Raw genomic sequence first — 18012 nt, 5'->3', positions numbered from 1 at the left:
CATTTCACTAAATGCTACTTTTTGTCAAAAATCAACCTAGGAAATAAAAAAAAATCCTTATTATAGGATATTTACTGTATTTAGATATATATTAAGGCCACAAACTGAAATCTTTTCCTCTCAAGATGTTGATAATAGCCTTAACAGATTTACACTTAAATGATACTTGTGTAATTTGTGGTAACTCAAAAATTAATCTCAACCTGGTAAACTGTTAGCTGATGCAGTAAGTTCGAATATAACATTGCTACAGTGTCATCTTTTCCACATACTTCTCTGAAAATAAATGTTACTGTCTCCTTTCTGAATGTGATAATGGACTGTGTGTTTCTCAAACTGAATTTGAAGATGAATCGTCACCCCACTTAAAGGCTCTGTATAAGAAAGTTACATGCATAAGAAATGGAGCTAAGAGATGCAAATAATAAATAATTTTATAAAAGCCGATTATTTTTGTATTTTTATGCCATGCGACAATGAAAGTTGTAATCAGCTGTGATACCCAAATTTGATTTTTAGTTTTATGAGCAGGATGAATTGTTTATGGCAGAAGCTTTTGCTGTTTTGCTTGCAGAGTAAGTTGCTTCCAGGGAACAGGTTGGATGTCAAGTATTTTGTCACTTGGATTTATTCTGAAAGCTGGCAGCTATATATTTATGTATGCTTAGTCAGTGTAATACTGCTAAATGTTTGGAATGAAATAGTAGATTTTTTTGGCATTAGGATCTAAGGATGGAAATGCCATTTGGTACATAAAAGCAGAAAGTTGTAAATTACTACAGTACTAACTAGACTAAACACCCATAGCTCCTTTCTTAAGAAATACATTCCTGAACTCCATCTAGTTTATTTATAATTCGCCCTTAAATTATGCCAGTTATGTTTGAGGGGAGAAGCAAGTATTGATAGTTTTCACAACCTTCCATGCATGAAAAGCAGGAAAACAAATCTGATACTGCTTTTTTAATAACTTCTTTTGTTGCTAAAGCTAGAAGTAGGCTAGGAAAGTTCATAGTGATATGATAACTTTTTGTCTGCTCTAGAAAGCCAGGCTGTCCTGAAGAAGGAAGGCCTGGCAATTTTGTGTCTGTCTTTTATGAGACTGAACAAGATCAATTCAATCTCAGAGGTTCTGGATATGCTTTGTGCAAAAGAGACCATGTCTATCCCACATGCTATTTAGCTTTGTACAGATTGGTACCTTCCTCTGCTCACACATCAGTGTAGTCATCACCAGTAATATGGCTTTTTAATTCCCCTTTCCACTTGAACTTCTGTGTTTAAAGATGCATACCTGAGAGACCAGTCAGAAGTTATGTTTTTAGCATGGTGAATTTTTTTTTTCTGACTGAGTAGTTGGTACACACGTGAACCACAAAATTGGAGGCAGTACAGGCTCATTTCACTTTTCCTAAATTGGTAAAATAACATAATTCACTAACTTTTCCAGCAGCCTTGCACAGCCTGGCTGTTTTAATTGAGTATGTTTGGGTCAGAGAGAGTTAAGAGCTGTTTATGGCATATTAACATTTGTAGGAAAAAGACAGTAGTGGTCATCTTCTGCTCTCTCTGATGATAAATATAATGTTGGATTCAGTGACATCTAATATTTGGCCATCACATTTGCAAATATTTAATGTATGCAAAGGGGACTTACCAAAGGGGGAGGTTGCAGGTGATGTTACTAAATATGTTCTATTAAACTTTATTTGGGCTTCTGGCTCACATTAGCAGCTGAGCTCTGCAGCAATGGCTGAAGCTGGGTGTCTGTGAACGTTGAGTTGCAGTGCTACTATTCACTGTATTAAGGAAATGCTATTGTTTTTGTTGTACATGAGCACCATATGCTGTGAACTATTATAGCTCAAAGGCAAATATGCCCCCTGCTAAAGCTACCTGAGTTGTAGAGCTAGTAATGCCCGCTTTCAGGTGGGAAAGCAAGCTGGGGGTAGTGTTTGATTGCTGTCTTACCTTCACAAATCAAACCCTTCTGTTCTTTGAACTGTTGTATTTGTTTCCATCTTATTACTTGTGTTTTGCTGTAAGAATGAGGATTCATTTGACTTTATACTCATTTGGAATGCAGATACCTGAAACGGAACTGCAGAATTAATAAACGATATCCAAAATTTGTTTGCATGTAAGTGCTATCAAACTCTTCTAAGAAGTTTTCATCTCTGTTGGAGAAATAGAAACATTCTTCTGTTTCCTTTTATAAACTTATGTGATGTATTAAATGTAAAGATAAAATTAATTCCTTAAATTATGATTGGCAGTTTTGTTTCAGAAATGGTGATGTGCAAGGCAGTGAGGGAGATGCGTATAGCTTTTGCCAAAAATTTTCATGTTGCTGTTCCTTCTTTTTTACTGTAAGGTCAGAGCGATAGTACGAAGCTGTGCCCAGAATCAATCAGTACTCACTTCTACAAAACACTTCATAGCAGCAGTATATTTGAAAAAAAAAAACCAAAACCAAAACCCAAAAAATTACTGTCAGGGTATGATGTAGTTTACAACCACTAATAAAAAGAGTCTTGATGAGTTCAGAATCCTCCTGCACAAAGGCCTGGGATGCAGGAAGGAAGTGGGGTTCCTATCAGTAACAGTCACCGTCTGAATCCCAGGGAGAGCTCTGTGTCATCTTGTAATCTGTCCTCTATGCATTTCCCTCACTAACACATTAAAACTAATCATAGTTTCTCATTCTGTTTTATCAAAGCTAATCTTTAATTAGGTGGATTAATTTTAGAACTAAAGCAAATGTCTTAATAAATATGGGAGTAAAACTTAGTTTCTATTAAAAGATGAAACAGAGATGGTGAATAATTGCAACTGCACTGGACTGTTTCATACAAAAATATATCTTGTCATTAATGACAGCTGTCAAAGGAATATATTTATAAATGTTTTTAATAATTCAAAAGGCCTAGTAAAGCGGATGGAGTCAATTGAGTGAAATTGTCAAGAGAGTATTTAAAAGTGTTTTTGCACAACTTTCATTTTAAACTGTTAAGCTGAATGCCTATATTTCTGGAATTACGTGGGTTTTTTCTGGTGAACATAGTGAAAAGGCATAGTTAATATAACTCTCTTTACCGAAGAATCAATTGTGCAAAGATAACTTGATGCACATTTTGGGGAGGAACTGCTCAACTACCAGAAGTGCTTTTGCTTTTCTTCCTGGCTAAGTCCCAAATATTCTAAGCATATGGAACAATTTAGCAGAAAATACATAATTATCAAACAGATCCATCTTTGCCACCTTGAACATTATTTCTTGTGGCAGGGTAAGTAAAACCTCATGTTTAGATTTGATTTCATTTGATCTTCCGCTGTATTGGCAGAAGATTACAAAAAAAAATGACAGATGGCACCATTAAAATATGAGTTGATTTGTGCTTACTGTAATATGAATGTGAATATACTTGATAAAGGCATGGCACAAACTTCTAACTGAAATTTTGAAGCAAAGAAACCAAAGTACATTTATCTTGGTAAGAACCTGAACAATTTATGTAACTGTAAAAACAAGTTTAATATCATGCAGGTGTTCACAAGCAAATGTACGTACATTATTACATTCATTATAAATAAAGCTGCCATCAGATTTTGGCTCTAAGCTTGTTTGTGTTTTTCTTTCCTATGTGGAGGCCAACATCGGTGAATGCTAATTCTCCATTGCAGTGTCCACTCTGTGGGCAGATATCCTTACCAGTGTTGTAGCCTTATCTACAAAAAACACTTTTTACATCATAAGAAATGTGCTGTCAAGATTAATTCAGTATGCTCCCTGTTAAATGACTTCTGATTTCTCTTAGTTAACTTACTTGATCTGAAGTCCTTTCAAAACTGAGTTTTCTGGACGAGGCTATGCATTTCCCATGAAGTATCCATCCCATAAAAGAGCTGAATGGCCCTTTCAGCAGGGACTAGATCAGGCACTGATCTTGTCCTTTGTGGTCCGTGCCCCAGCTGGGAACCTGCTTTCTGATTTTAACTTTTAGGCTTGGGAAACTTTTTTATTCTTTTCTGTATGATAGAAAATTTTCAACAGGAAGAGTAGGTATTACCTGTACCCCCAGCTTTAAGATTTACTTCTGTTGCAGTGGAAGAAAGGAGTGGGAACCACCTGTAGCAGAGGGGGGAATGAAACCTGGGTTTAGGGTATCCTGATACTGTAAAAAAAAGGCTATGCAATTTTCTCCAGACATATAAAAGAATCAGTGGCTACCAGATGTCAGAAGAACCTGGATTTATGCCATATGGAGGAGAGTCAGGAGAACACCTAGTTTCTGGACCATACTTGGGGTCAGGGTGAAGTGCGTACCAAGCCATTCTTTCCCATCCAGAGGGAGGTATAGCAGCTGTACATGGTGGGGCTTATGGTGAAACGTAGGAAAGTGAAGTACATATAGTATTTAGATTGTGAGGTTTCTAAATAGTATATTGGGTATAGAACCCCAAATTTCATGTATCAGGTCCTTTATATGGAACTGGCCTTCTGGAGTTGAGTTGTACAGTACTCTGGCCTATAGCCACATCAACCTCTACTACAATTGTCCATGTTAAAACAGTATTTCCTATTATGCAACTGTTTTCAGAAGTCTGGGAGCCAGACAATAACTGTTCAAACCACTTACTAAAATGTTAGGAATGTTTTTCACTTCAGTAGCTACAGTTAATAAATACCGATGAAAAGTATTTTTATAAACTTGTAGTTGTTCTTGTTTCAGCTTTTCTGGTGGGGCTTAAATACAGTGATGGGGAAGACTGTTCATTAAGTTGGACTAGTTGTCTTTTGTTTCTTCCTTCTGAAGATTTTGCTGGAGTCTCCTGAAGCAGTCTTGGAGATAGTATTGGATGGTCCGTTCCCATAACACAATCCATTTATCAAATTCGGTTTAAAACAACTGAGATTCTCTAGAAGATCTGAGAGAGATGTCATTGAGTTTGTAAAATTGTCGTGGTGTAGCCCCAGCCGGGAACTAAGCACCATGCAGCCGCTCGCTCACTCCCCCCTGGTGGGATGGGGGAGAGAATCGGAAGAGCAAAAGTAAGAAAACTCGAGGGTTGAGATAAAGACAGTTCAATAGGTAAAGCAAAAGCTGCACACGCAAGCAAAGCAAAGCAAGGAATTCATTCACTCCTTCCCATGGGCAGGCAGGTGTTCAGCCATCTCCAGGAAAGCAGGGCTCCATCACGCGTAATGGTTACTTGGGAAGACAAACGCCATCACTACGAACGTCCCCCCCTTCCTCCTTCTTCCCCAGCTTTATATACTGAGCATGACGTCGTGTGGTACGGAATAGCCCTTTGGTCAGTTTGGATCAACTGTCCTGGCTGTGTCCCCTCCCAGCTTCTTCTGCACCTGGCAGAGCATGGGGAGCTGAAAAGTCCTTGACTAGTGCAGCAACAACTAAAACATCTCTGTATTATCAACACTGTTTTCAGCACAAATCCAAAACATAGCCCCACACCAGCCACTATAAAGAAAATTAACTCTATCTCAGCTGAAACCAGGACAAAAATCAAGTTAGGGTCTTACAAATATAATTGGAACAGGTGCAGAGAAGGCCTAGAGAGTGTATATTATAGGAGATGATTCTGAGTTTGTCATGTTTAGTGTAGCAAAATGAAGGCTAGGGGTTATGATTGCTGTCTATGAATATACCAGGTAGGGTAACACTGAGAAGGGAGAAGAGCTGTTGAAGTTAAGGAGCAGTGTTGTCACAGGAGGACATAGGAATAAGCTGGACATGATAAAACGTGCACTGGAGATTTGAAGGTTTCTAGTAGCAAAATAAGCCTTTCTAGAATTTCAGAAAAAAAGAAGAGGGACTAAGTATTCTTAAGATTTAGCTCTATTTACTGTGGTGATGTGGTCCCTCTCAAGTCTTAAATTCTTACAGCAGTTACTGATTGAAAATATTGCTTTGTCTCCTTTAAGACATTGCACCTTCCAGCTCAGCTTTCTAATGGCATTTCAGCTGCAGTGAAGGTTGAATATGCTTCAAAAAGCATTTCGAGGGGAAATGGTAATTACTTGCATACAGCCTTTCAAATGTCAAGGTTTCTTTAGAAATAAGAATATATGGAATTCCCAAACAAGAAAGGAATGTGTGTGAAACTAAGTGTCAGTGAAATGGAACGTTCTTTCTGTGCATCTAGCAAAGTCTCATATTTTCTGTAAAACTGTGGAACAAAGTTATGTGGAAACAGATGGAAATCCCTTTTAAATTGTGGTGTAGAATTGTCAACTCCAGAGATACAAGATACTGCAACAACACATCATAGGTACCTTATCAGCTCCGACTCTAGAAAGGTCCCTTGTGCTGTCAGATTCTCACAGTAAGTTGTATGTCTAAATAGTTTGAAAACAAGCAAACAAAACCCCACCACAATACAAACAGAAAACAAACAAAAAAACCCCCAAACCCTCAAAACCCCTCAACCCCTTCCCTCCTCAACCAAAAAAACTCTGCAAGTCCACACAAGTCATGTAGTTCTTCTAAAGAGTGAAACTACAACAGGAAACTGAAATCTTGTATTAGAAGTCTGAGATACTATCACTCATCTTTTGTTTTCGTGTGGTTGCCCTCCAGGGCAGTCTTCTCAGGGCAGGAGCTTTCTTTATGTGTATCAGTGGGTCAATTAAGTGGTGATGCTTAATGAATACTGTTTGAGTATCTATCTTATTTCTGAGGCAGTTTATTAATAGTAGAATGGAAGTATTGAAAACATTGAGACAATTTTATGTATTTTTTGGTTTACTGAAAAGCTTGTGCTATGAAAGGGATGTATCATTTCTGTGTTGAGAATTATTGGGAATAGAGCCTTAACTGGACTGAGTATTTAAATTATAAGTAAAACTCTAGATTAAATTTTGAATCTTAAAAACATAAAGTATGTTAAAATATTTTGAAGGCAAAAAAAAAGGTTCTATCTATGAGAACTGGTAGATGTGCCTGGTAATACACTAATCAAACTAGCCTTTTGCTTTAGCTTTACTGTGGCTGTCTTCATACACTTCCCACTCAGTTGAGTAGTTACTTTTCTGAAAGACTAGTAAATAAGTTGTCCAGTAGCAAGTGTGTGTTAATACTCAGTGTAATGTATCTAAGGTCTATTTTAATATTTAGTATAAAATCCCCTAATGTTAGAATTAATGGAAAAAGCTTTGCCAAACTTACACCCATGGTTAGTCTGTGGTTTTATCAGACCACTTCTGTCTGAAAATGGAGGTATTCACAGGTTCACTTGTGGATGGACTAAAACAGGCCCTCTGTGAAATGCATCCCTGTGGGGGAGAGCAGATGACAGGAGGCAGAGGTTCCTGTTTCCCTCAAGCCCTCTTTTTCCAGAGTTTAGCCTGTTTGCTCCAGTTCCCCTTTTCGGAGCCTTCCTTGCCTTTCTCCTTCCCTCCTCCTTAGGGTTGTAATGAATCAAATATAGTTTTCCTTTCCATCACAGTCTAACCCTTAGCAACATAAGTTATATAATGCTTGCAGCTGCTAATTCTGCTTGCTGATGCTTGATCAAAAATACAGGGCTCTGTCCTGTGTGACCTCCTAAGCACAGTCTTCAGTAAAAGTGCCTGGGATGAAATCCAGTCCAACCTTTTTTCCCCTTTTTCTGCTCTCTAGAAAGTCATCAAAATATTTACCTTGTTTGTTATATTTAGACTATAACGATTCATAGGTCTTTAAGTCATAAACTTTACAGTTCAGTATAACAAACTAAAGTTGTCAGGAAAGATGATATTGAAATATTGTGCAATTGTAAGCTTTAAACTATATATTATCTAATATGTTTTTCATATGAGGCACTAAAATCTCTCTCAATTAGAGAATCTGAACTTCTAAATCTTTACTGCATTTATCCTTGCAGTGCTGTTGGAGTTAGAAGTGCTCCTATTCCGGTTTCATAGCTAAGGAAATGAAGCGTATGGTGCCTGTATGATTTCCACCACATAGCACAGGAAGAGGGTGTCAGAACCACAAAACCATCCATTCCTCTCAACTTTTAGGGATATTTTGGTTAACTTACTATTTTGGATAACAGCTGTTGGTTTTGGAGACTGTTGCAGTTAAACCGTCATTTTTTTAGGATATTTAACTATGAAGGTTGTGATGTTTCTCCAAAGTAACAGTGGAAACCCAGTGTCTTGTCCAAATTCTGGCTTAGGAAGTTGCTATACATTTAGCCCATCACAAATAAACTCATTAGGTAAGATCTAATTCCTGTCCTGGTTACCTGCCGTTACCTATTCAGCTTTCCGAAGGAGAGAGGGGTTAAGGTTCATTTCTGGTAAGAGGCTTTCTGCTGGTATAAAAAGAATACCAGGGAGAGCGGGAGCTTTTTAGTAGAGGCTTTCCCATATCTCAGGTGCTGGAAAGAGAAAGAAGGGGTTTATGGTTTTCTTCTTCCTCCTGTTTAGTATTTACCCATGTAGTTACGCACTTAGCAGAACAATGGATTGTTCGTACAACAAACTATTAAAATATATCTCCTAGTTTTATTATAAATGAGTTTTATGATTGAAATTGCGGTTCAGTAAACGCATAACTTTATATGCAGTAAAACGGCAGGTAAATTAAGGAGTTGTTGGTTCACCTTTGTGTAACTTTAAGACACTCTTAAAAGTTGCTGATGTGCATTTGTATGAAATTTTTTACAGATATACCATTTAATAAAATTATTTAAATGACAAAACCAATAAATTTAAATAAAAATCATCTTCTGTAGAAGATGCATATTCAAATACATACTGTGTTAAAGTATAACATATCAAAACCAGACTGAAGAGAGGGAAATTAAAATATTATGTTACAGTATTCCAGGATAAAGTGGTTTATCAACAAAAGGTGTACAGAAGGGTTTTGAAACCTTTTGAAAGTTTTTTTTCTGTTTTTGTTGGTAAATTTTACCAAGCAGCAATATTAGATTTTTTTAAAATATTTTTTTGCAGTAGAACAGTAAACTTACTGTCGCATAAATAATCTTGTGATCCAGAAATGTAATTTCTGGGAAATTCACGTCTCCCTTTGAGTCTTGGCCAGTGAAATTTGATTGAAGTTTAGATAGAAAAAAAGGTGATACTCCTGCCAAGTTTTTGTCCGTCTTAAGATTTATAACTCTGAACATTGGAAACGTATCCTTGCCATAGACCTGGAAACCAAGTAGCACTGGTCTGAGCTCACAGACATGTCAATTTTGAAAGGGCAAGCAACAGACTTCCTTATGCCAAAAATAGCTTTTGTGCTAAATTATTTAAGCATAGTATTTGATCACAGATAAATGGAAAATAATATTTTGCACTTTGGACCTTTTTTTGTATAGTGGGGGAAACACAAGGTCTTTTTAAAATTAGCTGGGTCTTGTTGGGTGAATCTGAAATATCACACATTCAAAAACCATGGTACTTGGCATTGAGAAAAATGTTGTGTACTGGTTTTACTCCTCATGTATATTTGTTATATGTTGATTGCAACAAAGAGAATATTTTAGATTCCTGCAGCAGTTCAAGTAATATGTACCACTTCTGCGCTTTTCTGTTGTTGAGTGTAAAATACGTATGAAGACACGTCTGAAGTGTAAGTACAGCGGGCCCTTGGGGAGTTCTGGAGCTGTACCTTGAGTAATTTCAGTCCAATGCTGACAAAATATTTACTTGGTTTATTTTTGGTTTGTAAGTCTGTTTTCATCCATGGTCTGTGAAATGTTCAAGGACAATTCTTAATAGAACCTTAATATTGGAAGTTCTTTATCTTGATTGTACCAAAAGTATAAATAGTTCTCTTTAGTCTAGCAAACAAATATGGCTTTATTGTAGTAGTTGCTTTGGTGGCAACCTCTAAAGGTTCCTAATAGTTTTTATTGAAATCTTTTGTATTAAGGCACTTTTAACCCTCAGAATCATCCACTTTTAAAGATGAAAATTTCATTTTTCTATTTTCTCTCTAGCCTAAGCATTTTGGGGAAAATCCTACGTTCCTTCCTCCCTTAAAGAAAATTTCTTGTATACTTGAACATCCTCACAGCTGGGTAGACTTCTGCTCTCTCTGCCATGTCTGATTGTATAGCTGATGAGTTGCATTTTATTTGGTTTGAATTCAGGTTAAACTAGAAAGTACTGGATGACTGAAAATTGATGAGTGCACACACGCAGAACTTGCATCGTGTTCAGTGCAGGTCCGTGGAACCGTGAGACTCCGGTTTGAGTCACTGGAATAAAATCTGCATTGCAAGCAAGACGCACGCCTGGAAATTCTTGATTTCTAGAGATTTGTACACATCAGTAGGCAATCTGTATGTGTACACCAGTTAAATTATTGACTCTCAAAAGCCCAGGAAATTCCCAGAATGTGACCACTTACTTTTTACCCTTGTTCTCGTCTCCTTTTTTAATTAGTGGAAATAATTTTTTCAGGCTTCTTTTTTTCTATCTCTCTTGTTAAAACTTGTTCTGGTAAAAGTGTTATTCCCCTTCAGTCTCTTTTTATTTCCTTCACCAGCCATAACCTACTAATATTTCTTTGAAAGTATTCATGGTGGTATGGTTTATCCTCTTGTGATAGCTGCTTCATGGCGTTTTCTCTTTCTTGATCTATGAATAATTCCTTTGAGGCCAAATCAAGAAATAACTGTCTCCCTTGGCTCATAGGTTCTTTCAATTGCTTTTCCTAAATATGTAGACATGCTTATATTTCTCAACATTAGCTGAAAATATGCTCATGAATCAAAGCACCACGTCCTCTGAGGATGAAGGTGGTTTGTTACTAATTTTTTAACCCATGTTTGGCTTTTGTTATGGAATTATCAAAATATAGGCAGCTCCTGCATATGTCTTATTGGTATTTTTCTGCTTTAAAAGTAAAATATAGTCTTTGAAAGCAATTCCAGTATTGTCATGATTTGGCACATTCAGTCATTCACATGCTTAAGAGGAAGAAGGTATCCTTTGTTACTAGTCATTCCCAAATGTACAGTTTCACCCTCATTTTGCTTAAGTTTACAAAATCCGGTTATTCAGCTTCCATGACTAGTTTTTTTAAATTGTTTTCTGCGTATATTGCTCTGGATTGTGTCAGAATAGTGATGTATTTTTTACATTTTTATTAATGTATTTACATTTTGGTGTTTTGATACTAGTGGAAAATACATGTTGTTATACATCTATCCACACTTTACTGTAATTTACAAACTGTATTGTAAATTGTAATACAACTTACAAGGAAGACTGCCCTTAAATTGTTTCCTCTTCAGACATGTAAGAAATAAAAATGCTGATGCATATCACAACTCTCAGATTTAATTGTTAATAGGTGGCACAATAATTGGTGGCCAAGATACTAGAATTAGAAAATGAAAATATGGAACTCTTCAATATTAAAAACTTGTCAGTATTAAAAAGAAGGATGTGTCAAAAATCTGATCATGTGGAAACTGTGAGTGCACGAGAGCAAGAGCCAGCTGACCAAATAAATGACAAAATTTTGCTAAATTGGTGGAATAATTGTAAATTTAATTGACTTATCAGAATTCTGTGAACAAAGATAAATTGTCTACCATACATTGCTTTTTTTTTTTTTTTTAGTACTTTGGTGTAAATACTTGCTCAGCTCTTAGTAGGATATAAATAAACAATATAAAGCTATCTTGAAAATTATTCAGAATTCATAAATTAAGGGATAGGAAATGGAAAACTTAAGTATGCAGAATACGGTGAAAACTCTTTTTTCCCCATACGTAATGTTTTACTTGTACATGCAGCCTACACAGAAGTCTATCTTACCTCTTTTTATAACATAACTAAAACTTTAGAGATACAGTTATGATAATTCTGAATTTTATTTATTTTCTCTTGTATCTCTAAGTATGGAGCAATCCTTATCAAGTTTTATTAATGAAATGTACGGTTTATGCTATCTAGTAGAAGTGTAGCTATTTACAAAATATGCAATCAATGCATGTTTTAGCTTTCTAAAAAAAAAATCATTAATTGCATTTTTTTCATTGCGTTACTTAATAACTTTCGTAAACACTTTTGCCTTTACAGTCTCAGAGATAGCAGGTGCAAAATGTTTCATATAATCTTAAGTAACGGAGATAGCTAAGGTTGCATATAGATACATCGATATATATAATATTTTCTCTCACTTAAAATGGATCTTTTGCCAGTAAAAACAGTTTAGCGTATGTTAATGATTTAGGCAAGAGTTTAATATTAAACTTGGTTTTCTCAGTAGTGCCCTCCTTGTCTTGTTTTGGCTGGTGAACTTCATGTTTGAGGTTAGCATTTGTTGCTGAAGCGAGTAAGACCACCCCCCTCATGAGAACTGTTGTTTTTTAAAGTAATCTACAACAGACTAGTTGAATTTATAATTCTACTGAAAGGGTTATGAAACAGTCTAAATTGGCTCTGACTGCAAACTTTGACCTGTTTGGCTGAATTGTGGGAACTGTGCCAAAATTTGATATAAAGCAGTTCTGGGAAGCTCTTTAAGATTAAATTCCGGGACTGTATGACTGATGTGCTAACGATATACTTGTGATATTAGGCAAGTGTTACTTCAATACAGTTTTAGGCTTGAACAGATCATTCACCTAAAAGTAAAAATTATCTCCAGCCTGATGTAAGTGATTTGTTGCATCTCAGTATGATTTTAAAAGGCCCGGTTAAAATTCGGCATCTTGATACTCCTTTCTCTACACCTCCCTGTGGTGAGCTACCCCGGCTTCTCAAAAGCTTTTTTGCTATGCTTTTTCTTTGGGGAAGAAAAGGTAGGAAAGAGAAAAGGTCCTAACTGCAGAGTATCTTGGTCTGGTTTCCATGAAGCTTTTCAGCCAGCAATTGCTGAATTGGTTTGTATTCAGCACTCTTATAACACATGGCTCGTTTAGGCGAATTTTGAGATGGAAAGTCTGTTTAATCATACATTTCTTCACTCCTTTAATAATAATAAGAGGCATTTGGGGTGGGAATGCTCACGTTTCAGTTGAGAATAATCTTTCCAGCCTCCACAGCTGAGCATCAGCAAATGTGGTATATTTTCTTCATTTATGTTAGAAAAACTTATTTATTCACTCAAGACAGAAAAAAATACCTTTATTTATTTTTTCATGTTTATTTTGTTCTTTCTGATGCTTTGCACAAATGCACTTTTTTCAAATTAAGTCATTTCTAGATTTGAGGAAAACAGTATAATAAAACTTGGTTTGGCTGAGTTGAGTATTGCCAATGTCCTGATGTACACTACTAGGGATGCTCATCTCTTGTTCTATGGCCAGACAACTGAATGTTCCGTAAGACAGTAGTCACGTGCAGGCTAAAGGCATTTTTATTAGATTTCATTTTTACTGATACTCCTTTTGAATATTTGTCCAAATATTGTAGGTGCGTCACTTCTTTCATGGAAAGGGGAACTGGAACAGTTTTTGAATGCCTCTCTGTATTACTTTAAGAAGTTTAACTACCAATATTAATTTCTTGAAGTAATAGTGAAGTAGGCAAGTATTTATGTGTTACATCAGGCTTCGATATGAATGCCCATCAGAAAGTTGGCTAGATAGTTGCTGACATATACCTTATGCTGAATTCTCTGCACCTCCGGTTACTTTATTAACTTTGCAACAATTAGTACTGGTAGTGCCCGCTCGAGTATGTCAGTAGAGTGTATTTGCACTTGCTCTGTGACAATTTTGTGATTCGCTGGTGTTGTAACTTCTGGTAAACAGAGTAAGGAATCACCGTTTACAGGATTCCTGCTGAAGGTGCTCTGGTAGCTACAGGTGGCTGCATGGTTATTGATTTTGCAAGCTGAACTGGATGAAATAGCGGAGATGGGACTTCAAAGCAGCTGGCTCTCAAGTGAGGGAATGATGGCAAAGGTTCTGGCTGAGAACAGGAGTGACAGCCCGGATGGAAGAGGACACCCGTTGTTGTGGGTTGCAGCTGGGGGGAGCACATCTACCAAACAGAAACCCCAGAGATTGCGTGTTTGAAGGTGAGAGGCCTTTTTCACCCTGGTCTAGGGCGTCTCTTGGAGGGCAGCACGGAGATTAAATGAGATCGTGGATGGACTATTTTTCTTAAATAATTTTCCTCATATTCTTTGCTATGCTTCTGTTGTTAGGAGTTAAGATTATTGCATTACATGAAATCTGTTAATTTGTTGGTCGCTGCTCACAGCTAGTGAGGGAAGGACTTGTAGGTTTCGTTTCCAGCTGGATCCACTGAGTAACCACAGCTGATGTGAAGGGTGTCTTAGTTCAGAGACCTGGTTTGAAGAGAGGAAGAATCTGAGAATTTTCTCCCATAAAAGGTGAAAGCCATAGGTCTAATATTGAGGGGAATCCATTTTAAAAGGCCAGTTAGGACCTAGATGTGTTGTTATTCCTACACTCCAGCAGCTACAAAGCATACTGATTTTCTGCATCAGAACAAAGAGAATAATTTCTGAGTATCTCAACAAATAATTCATGAAATTCATCTATCGTGTACTATCAGTTGATTCAGCATGCTGCTTGCAACTCATGCAGTTTAGGATATATCCCAAAGCACTTTCTCATACTGAATGTTATTCCCTGGTAAGAAGGCAGACTTGCTTAATACCTGTTCTCCTTAGGTATTGAAAGTAATTTTTCAATGAATACTTACATGGGTTTAAAATGAAAGATAGCTTTTGGCAGTAGTTAGAACTCAGTTGCTTGAATTCTGTTCCAGACCTGAAGAAGTAGTTGTATGTCAGATTTTTTTTTTCCCCAGATATATTGTCAATCTAATAAAGTACACTACATATCTGTACAAATCTCTCATCACCTGAATGTAACAGTTAGAACCAGAGATAAGGAGCTGGTAAACACCAATGTTACCATTGTTATTTAATTTGTCTTTGTAGATATAATGCAAAACTGACTATCTTTTACATTTGCTGGTTTGGGTGCTAAAGCATTTCACAATTGTAAAACAAATGTAGCAGATGTTGTTCTGTGCCTAGAAAATCTATTAAAGGTCACTATCTAGTTTTGTTGTCTTTGGGATTTAGCTTTTAACTTCAAATCAGGAAAGTCCGGGCAATGGAAATGATGCTTGTTGCTGGACATAGGATTAAGTTACAATCGTTAACCTACTTGGAAAGCATGTGCTTACAATCTAGCCCTCTTGCTAAAATTGTGTGGCAGAATTTTTTTTTTTACAAATATAAACAACTGTGCTTTATTTTTTTTTTTCCTGTAATGTTATTAATGGGAAATTCTGAGAAGTAATTTGTGTCTTTCATGTCTTTTAGAGTATGTATAGAGATTTTTTTTCTATTTGCTCTATGGTAGTATTCATGTTTTAATTTCCTGTGACTGAAAATTAAGAGGAGATAGCCTGACGTGTTGTGTTTAATTCAGAGATTCAAAGATTATACAGCAATGAACTATTGGGATTATTTCGTCTGACTACATGGGTGACATAGACTATTGAGAAGTAGCAGAATACATGGCTGATTTTAAATTAGGTGATGTTGACTGTAATACTACCTTTGGGTGAGTTACCCTTTTTAGCTTTAGTTTTCCTTATCATCATCTGTTACAATATCTCTAGCTGGTATTTCTGAGGCCACAGCATTGTGCGCTGTGACAAGTCTTTTCAGAATTACTGCTTCGCAAAATGGCCCTCCCATACTGTAGGGCCAGTTGTTGTTGGGATCTGGTAGCCTTCAGTTTGACTGCATTGAATCACACGTTGCAAGTTTGCACCCGGGTCGCCAGGGCTGCTCAGTGTCAGGGACCTGTGTTATCTCTGTTACTCTCATTGAGTGTAACTCAATTGAGTAACTCATTTGTTACTCTCATTTGTGTCAATCTAAAAATCTTACTAGCAATTTTTTAAAATGTTTGCTTGAAGAGTATTGATAAAGAAGTTTAATCACACAGGGCTGGTAATTACCATACCTGAATTATATTAACATTGTAAACTTTACATGTTACATTTATAATTTCTTTAATAAAAGTTTATATTTAATTTGAATACTGATTTTTTTCTAATACTACCTTTTAAGTATTTCTTATTCAAAGTTCTGTATCATGCATTCCATTGTCTTTTCTCCCCAGTAGGAAATTCAACAAGCTGTTTTTAAAATCTTGACTAAAATTTATCAAGTCTTGTTGATCTAAAATATCCATATTCAGTCACTTCTGTTTAGCTCTGTTGGACTACAAGGACTTTCATCGTGAAATGTGAATATCTCACTTGTTATTCTCAGAAGTATTAAATAGAAATATTTGGTCATCTTTCCTGGTTTTTTTCTACATTATTATTTATATTTGTCTAACTTCCACCTAACTACAAACCAATTCTGTTGTTGCAATTTTTATTGTGCTTCTAGCCAATCTGACTTTTGATTTTTGTGAAATTGGCCTTTTCTAGTACCAGCTGAAGAAAATTTGAGTTTTATTTAACAAATGCAATTTAGTTTTTACGAAATCAAGGGAAGACCACACCTACATAAGCAACATCTGCACTTCAGTTTTGATGCCTCTTTATTAATTGAGAAGAGAGATGATAAAAATTTTCCTTTCAGTAGATGGAACAGTTAACCTTTTTTCAACTTAGTATTTAACAGCATGTGGGTGTTTTAGAGCTGTCACTTAGTGATGTATCTCTGAAGTCTCAGAACATGAAGTCCCTGTAGTGCAATCTCTTCACCCTACCTATGGCTGTTGAGGGAGAAACTCCAGTGACTGAGTGGCTTGTAGCAGGCACTAGTAGGCCTGTGAGTTATCAGTCAGAACAAGGTAAACTTGGGTTTTTTCAGGAGGTGTACACACCCAGTGATGTATACAGCTGCAATTTCCACTGTATCTTCTGGGTTTTTTTACCCCAGATTGTCAGCAATTTTCCACCTGTCTCAGTTTACAACAGCTTGATTTCATCCACGTTCTGATTTCTGCAAAAGGTGTAGGTTCCAATTCAGCAAAATATGTAACTTCACGTGTACCTATATGCACGCTTTGAAAGTTAGGAGGAATATAGCAATACCAGTGTGTAGGCTGTGTTTGAGCTCTAGAGCTCTGTTACTTGATAGATGTAGAGCAGAACATCATTCACTAGTCAACCACCTGTAAGTCCCCCATCTCATTTATTATTTGCACATTATAAAAGAAAAAAACCACCTGTATGTAATTGTATATGGTGTTTTTCAGAATGGCAAACATTATTAGGTATCTTTACTTGCAACTTCCAAAGCTGAATATGGGCTTTCTCAATAATCATACAATATAAATTAAAAGGATAATAAGTTTTATTCTAGTCCCAGTGGACTTCAGGGGTTTTTAGTAAATGTTCTAGATATCCTTTTAAAATAATGCTTAGGAAAAAAAATATTGCTACATCTTCCACTTGAATTTAAAATGAATTTGCAATTGCAACTCTGTGTGGCCTATTACAGGACTTTTTGATTATCTGGTAGGAAGAAGAGTATTAAGGTTTTAATTTCAAAGCAAACCCTCAGATAAATTCCTGACTTATTAATCAGTTGATGTCTTTTTAGAGCATGTTTTTCCTCTGCGGTGCCTTTGAGGGATATTTTAATGAAAACTGTCTGGCTTGAAAGTTGTTAGCTGCAGTGATAGCTTAAAAAAAACCTGAAAGGCATAATTTATCTTTCAGTTAATATACTTAGTGTAAAATATCATTTAACCTAGTTGAAAAGTGAGTGAACGGGATTTCTTTAGGATGCTTGACTGAAGTTCTGAGCAGCTGAAAAATTAAGGTTTTCATCAGGTTGAAAAATCATTTGGAGTTTAGGGTGAATATCTCATTGTTATGAGATAAACTGTTGGTATTTTACAGAAGTGCAGTTGCTTTTATAAATTTCCCTTGCTTTCCAGTTTAGAAATTTTGGGGGTTTGGTGTTTAGCTTTATGGTAAAGGTTTAAGGTACAATTACTCAAGTAATTTTAAGCTTTTTAGACACTACAGGCCCACTCAGACTAATTTCAGATTTGGAGACATTTTTTCTT

The 18012-nt window shown here is 36.2% G+C and overlaps 1 protein-coding gene across 1 annotated transcript in view; it reads left to right on the top strand.

The window, feature by feature from the left end:
- Positions 1–18012, top strand: part of AHR (aryl hydrocarbon receptor) — a 67369-nt gene that overhangs the window by 24501 nt on the left and 24856 nt on the right. The gene's annotated exons all lie outside the window — the stretch shown is intronic.

Source organism: Ciconia boyciana, chromosome 2 (assembly GCF_034638445.1).
Source record: "Ciconia boyciana chromosome 2, ASM3463844v1, whole genome shotgun sequence".
Classification (NCBI taxonomy): domain Eukaryota; kingdom Metazoa; phylum Chordata; class Aves; order Ciconiiformes; family Ciconiidae; genus Ciconia; species Ciconia boyciana.
This window is presented reverse-complemented; position numbering and strand designations above follow the sequence as displayed.